This window comes from Strix uralensis, chromosome 2, assembly GCF_047716275.1.
Source record: "Strix uralensis isolate ZFMK-TIS-50842 chromosome 2, bStrUra1, whole genome shotgun sequence".
NCBI lineage: Eukaryota > Metazoa > Chordata > Aves > Strigiformes > Strigidae > Strix > Strix uralensis.
Window position 1 is genome coordinate 53,766,812 of NC_133973.1, and position 6,208 is coordinate 53,773,019.

Below are 6,208 nucleotides of genomic sequence, written 5' to 3' on the forward strand. Positions count from 1 at the left end.
AGGCCATCCTTGGCTGGTATAAATGACATAATCCTCAGTACTCTCTCATTTGTGCTAAAGACAAAAGCAGCAGCCTCACAGATCCACAGTTAGAAGATAATTTTATCTCTCTGCTTCTTGTTGAATTGTGCCAAGCACATACATATCTCCAACATGTCATGTCACAAATAAAGGCCATCAGGAGATGACCTTTAAATCCAGAAAGTGTTTTAGACTCCTTTATATTGCAGGCATTTTTTAAATATAATAAAGACAATGCTGACCACAGGGGTATCCAGCTATTTTAATTTAATGCATTGGTTTGTGTCACTTGCCACTTTTGCCTAGACTAAAATTAGGCAGTGAGCTAGCATGCACTCACTTGACACATCCTTAATGTTCCTGGAAAATGCTGAACAGCAGGACATAGGCTACTTGCAGTTAGCCAGAAGGTCCCTTCTTTATTCTCACATCTAACTACTCTGGGTTTGATATCAAGAGAAATCATTTAAGTTATTCCATGTTGGAGAAAGAGCCTATTTTAAATAAAGGTAAGTGGGAGAATTCAATTTGATGACAACTGAATACTTTTAAATCCTATAACCTGCGACATAGGGCAAAGAAACAAAGAATGTTTCACTCTGAAAAGCAATTATATTTTTATTCTGAATTATCACCAATGATGAAGGAAACCATGGTTAATTAACATCAGTAAATGTGATGCTAGCTTAGGAAGTTACCAACTCCAGTCAAATCCAGCAAGACTACATTTTTTATATAAATTGGAAATACAAATTCTTCTACAGAAAGGAAATGAATGGCATAGAAAAACCCTGATAACAGGCATTAAGATATTTGTCTGTACAAGTTATTTACTCTAGTGTAATGAACTGTATCCCAGTGACACACATAGGAACTCAGTACTGGAAGGGGTGACCTGATCACCAATGACAAGGACAGTTTTCTGCAAGTGTCAACAATCATTAAGTACAAAAGGGATCACAGAACATCTGCTGCCCCTAATGTCTTTATTGACACAACATCCCCACCAGCCTGTATTAATTTGAAAGCCTTCTCACTCCTTGGCTATCTTCCAAGTTGTCATTATGAGGAAGAGATGTTATTCTTTGAAACAGTAACAGGCTAGTAAAAAGCATAGGAATAGGGGCAGTCTGAGTGCAGAAGAAAGAAACTAGCAACTTTGAAAAACAAATGTTTTCCTTTTTCCATTTAAAGAAGCCCAGATTTGTAAATGAGATAACAAATGCTTTTGGGAATGAGAATTAAAGTCTAGCTCACATCCATCATAGGACCAGACCAGATGATCTGGATCCACCAGAGGACCAACTGCCAGCTCTGTGCATGGCACTGTCTGCTGCTTCCATCTCCGACATAATTCACTATGCTTTGTGACAGCAAGATCAAGCAGAGGATGGATTATTCCAGTGATGCTGGGTGAATGGTGGCTTGGATCTCAGATATCCATAGTCCCAGGTTTTTCCTCCTTCTTGTCCTTATGCCTTTATTTCCAGAAAAGAATAATCCATTAGCTTCATAGTCAGATGAGACTACTTGTTTTCTTACATAGGTAAATGTTGCTTAGCCACTTTCAGACAGGAGCGTTCCTTATTTCCTTAAGCTAATTCAAAATCTGACCTCTTTACTGTATGGTTCCAGTCTGTATCTCAGGGCTGGTTGTATCACTAGTTATCTTTCATCTTCATTCAGAAAATTGCCATTCAGAATCCTCAATCACAACGGGGAAAAAAAAAATGTAGACACACCCACCCACCCCCCACCACCTCAATCCAATGTGAAGGACTCCAAGGAAACATGCCAGCATTGTCTGGAATCGCAGAGAATCACTGAATTGCTTCTTTGTGTCCCTGGGCTCTTTTAACCCTAGAAGCTAAACTTTTCTCAAAAAAAACCCCAACAAACCCACAAAAACAAAACAAACAAACAAACAAAACCACCAAAAAAACCAACCAAACAAAAAACAATCAGAAGAGGACTATTAATTCAGTGAATTAAGTGTGCAGATGCTAAGCACAACTCTCAGAGAAACTGGAGTTCCCAGGAGACAGGTTTCCATGGAGGTACTAAGGCTATGAGGTCCTTGCTTAGTTCTGTAAGTCCTTCTAAGCTTCTGCTTCTCTAACAAAGCCAAGTATTGTTCCACAACTCCAGGGAGTTTTCTGCACACTTCGAGCCACACTGAGCTGAAGCAGCGTCCTCCTTCCCAGCCAAGGTCTCTCATGCCTTCTGTTACCAGCTATTATTATTGTAAGTCCAAGTGTACATTTGTGTTTTCTACTAAGTACCCAGCCGTTTTGTTCCAGGAAATTAATTACTGCTACCTTGTCTTCTCTGCTATAAGCTGTATTCTCCAGCATGCTCTTCATGCATGTATATGAACATGGGTAGTTTTTTGTCCATGTTTTTCATATTCAATGAAAGATAGGCATGTTACTAACATTCTGCATATATGGGGTCAGCTCATTTCACCATAGAATCTTAGAGGGACTGAATATTTCTACAGGGCTTCTGCAGACTACTGTAAAGACTCTATCAGCTGTAGTAGTTTAAGAGGCTATTGGATGGGCTTACTAAATTTAGAGCATTAACACCTAGTTATTCCATACTACTTCATTTTACCTTCTCAGTACAGGGCAGAACTAGGATCCTCCAGCCTGAAAAGCAGCACATTAATTCCACCTATCACTATTTAGAGTAATAGCACTGTCACCACGTTCAAAAGGAATTTAATTCTTCAGCTATGTGAGATTACCATTCCTTTCACTCAACTGTCTCAGGCTGTACAGTCACCTCTGAAGAACACATCCAACTTCATTTGATGAGAACTTCTTGTGCCTTTTCCTCTGTATGTAGAGCCATATTCCAAGACATCCAGCTCTATAGGTCCCAAGAGCAACTGGTCCAAGGAAACACCAGACTCAGCTTCTTTAACTCCTGACGCTAATAAGAATTCTAGTGTTGTTTATTTTTTACCCTTCATCTCACAATCACTTTCAAATGGCAAATTTCTGATAACTTACTTTTTCCATAGAACATATTACAGACTTCCAATAGATGATCCATTTTACATTAATATATATATATTTATTTTGCTTCTCTCTCAAAAAGTGAAACTTGGTACTTTAACAAGATTCAAAACATGTACTTTTAAAATAATTTTCACTCATCAGAATTTAATGAGCTTTTCTGCTCTCTGATCTATGTATTGATTCCACCAACTCCTACAGCTTTGTTCACTTTTGCATTTTCTCCCCCGTTTTTCACAGTAGCAATTAAAAATGTATAAACCAGTGTTTCTCTGAAATGGGAATGTATTAATATTTTTTTTATCATATGATGAAGCAGAAGAAAGTCTCGCATTTGCCATAACAAGCTGTCTTGTAATTCACACCATACTTGAGAAGCTCTTGTAGTGCAAATATTATTCATGTATTTGCATAATACCTACCACAGTCACAGACTCGATGCATGCTGTGAGTAAAGAAAAGACACTCGTGCCTTCCATGCTGACTGTGAAGGTACAGGATAGAAAGATATCTTACTAGTTTTTGCATTAGGAATTAATCTACATTACAAAAAGCTCACATTCAGACTCTTCCCATTCAGGTTAAAAACTCTGTGCTCATTTGCAAGGACTGGTGAAACCTGAGCCTGCTGGATCTCTTTGGCTTCCAGATATGTAAACTTTTCAGCTGTGACCCATTATGATGTCCACTGTAGAACTGTGAGCTGCAGAGTGCAAGTATGGGTCATCTCCAGTGCCCACCCAGATGACAGCACTCACTGAAATGGCAGCTCATGGCCATTGACCACATGTTTAGGTGGTGTCCCCAATTTCCCTAGTCTCTTGTGACTCAGAGCTGTTATGATGTGTAGGTACAGTCTCAGACTAATTAATTCATGTATTCTGGCCCCAGAAGGATGAGGCAAGCTCCTTGCACAGGTTCCTCAGAGGTTTCGCATTCCTGTGAGACAAGTTTATAGACAGGACAAAATAGTGTCTGTCTCTCCCAGGGTCTGTGATCCTCTTCAGCCAGAAACGCTGGGACTCAAATGGAGATCAGTATTGATCACAGCAGAAGACATCCCAAGAAAGCCAAGTGGGATACTTCTAACATGTCTTTCTCAGTCCTAATGACAGGGGTGTTGCACTGACAAGGATGAACTCATGTGGTCAGTGAAGGGCAGAACCAAATGGTTATTAATGGGAGGAGGTACTTCTCAAAACAACCGCCCACCTCAAGGACAGTTCAGTCCTGAATCTCAAGAATGATGGACAACTGAAACCCAAAGGATGAAACTGGAAACTCAGTTCAGCATTCCAATGGATACTCAAAATCACAGACATAAAAAGATTATTTTGGCACACTACTACTTACCCCTACCATCACCTCTGGTAACCTCTCACTTCCACCAGTGATAACTACTTGCTTTTATTTTTGTTGCATCACAGTGACAAAAAAATACTAAGTTTTCTTTCCCTTGCTAATATCTCTCTCTGCTCCAAAGGTGTCAATCATCTCTTTCTCTAAATTTTATACGGATTAACATAATTAACTTAAACTCTATTGTTTCCAGTTTGCTTTTAGCTTGACGTATGATGCTGTTCCTCCTTCAGAGCTCAAGAAGGGCTGTGAGTTTCTGCAGATTCAACTGGAAAAAAAAAAAATACTACCCATCTCCTCAAATTTTGCCTCCATAAAGTCCTGAAAGTCTTTCAGTAACATCATATTGACATGGCTGACCCTTTACCTGACTTCTGTGGTTCCATCTCTGAGGACCTTCTCTTCTTGGCTATTTCACATTGCTACAAGCATATCAAAATACAGTGCAGAAAGCTCATGTTGGCAAAAGCAATGGCAAGGGCTAAAGCAGCTTCTAAGATGGGTGTTCTAAGGTGGGAGCGGTTTAAGAAGGAAAAAAAAATAAGGATTTGAAGAATTTGTCCCACAGCACCCCACAGAAAAATTCCCAGAAAGGTTCAGCTATGTGTATCACTAAGGAACTGGGGATACACCCCACAAGCACCTATTCTGCAGAACAATGTGTCAGGTATTGCGTGGGTACAGATAGGCTGTCTCCATACACATTGCAAGAGCAAAGGGGACAGGCAGGGAATAGGTCATACGACAAAGTTTAAGGCTCTTCAACAGAAGAATAGATATATAACTATACAAGTACAGCCTAAGAGATGGTTGCCCAAGCAGTCCCAAAAATGGTAAGGCTTTATCTTTTGTTCCAGGTCAACAGAACACATAAGGGTGTGTGGCTGTCGGTAATAGTGGCGCTCATTATTATGGGACTAACTTGTCTTTCAGTAGCTGTGACAAAATAATGTAATAAGGAAAGGATGTTAAGAACCTGTGAATGCAGGTGTTAAATCCAATAATGGAATTACAAATTACTATAGATGTGTATTTAATACAAATTTGTAGTGACAGGCAGAATACTGTTATCTGTCCCTAAGGCTTGTCCTGGTGTCTGTCGTACATCTGAAGGCACAAGTAGAAGTGAGGAAACCAGAAATGTTTTCACTGTAGTTGAGGCTGATCCATTCTGCATTGGGTCTGCTGAATGCCGTCAAATGTCTTAGTAGGGGATGAATGGGGTACATTTTCAAAACCACTACCGTTGGCAAACTGTTTGAAAACCTAAGTTTACACAATCAAAGCTGCCTGAAGCATAGTAGCAGATGGCATTACAGACAGATGCTAGCAAAAAAATGTTATTTTCTGCAAACATACATAAGCACTGAAAAGCTGTTTAGATGAAAAGGTTACTCTCTCATGTACTAGTTGCTAGCTCCTTTTTCACAAACAGGGGCACAAATTTAAACTTTTCTTTTTCCTTGACAAATGGATAAAACAAAATAAAACCATGTTTTATTTTATACACTCTAAAGAGGTATTAAGAGAGAAAAATAAACTTGGTTTTGAGTTCCATCTTAGTTTCTCTCTTTTTTTTTTAACCCTAAAACATTGTATTAGGAAGAAACACTGCTTTCTGAAGTTTAACAGTGCAAGCTTATGCCTTTCTTGAAGACTGCCAAGTATGTGAACATGAACAGAATGTTGCAGAATATTTCTCATTCTAGGTAACATCCCCATCTGCTACAGAACTTTAATTACACATAGAGCTGTTCATTGTTTCTCTCCTGAAACAAATCTTGCAATTAAAATAAAAATTTTCC

The 6,208-nt window shown here is 39.1% G+C and overlaps 1 long non-coding RNA gene across 1 annotated transcript; it reads left to right on the top strand.

The window, feature by feature from the left end:
- Nucleotides 1-505: 505 nt before the first annotated feature.
- LOC141940159 (uncharacterized) lies at nucleotides 506-5,298 on the top strand. Its single transcript, XR_012627899.1, has 3 exons — nucleotides 506-530; nucleotides 2,170-2,265; nucleotides 4,597-5,298. It is a non-coding gene; the product is annotated as an uncharacterized LOC141940159 (long non-coding RNA).
- Nucleotides 5,299-6,208: the final 910 nt, after the last annotated feature.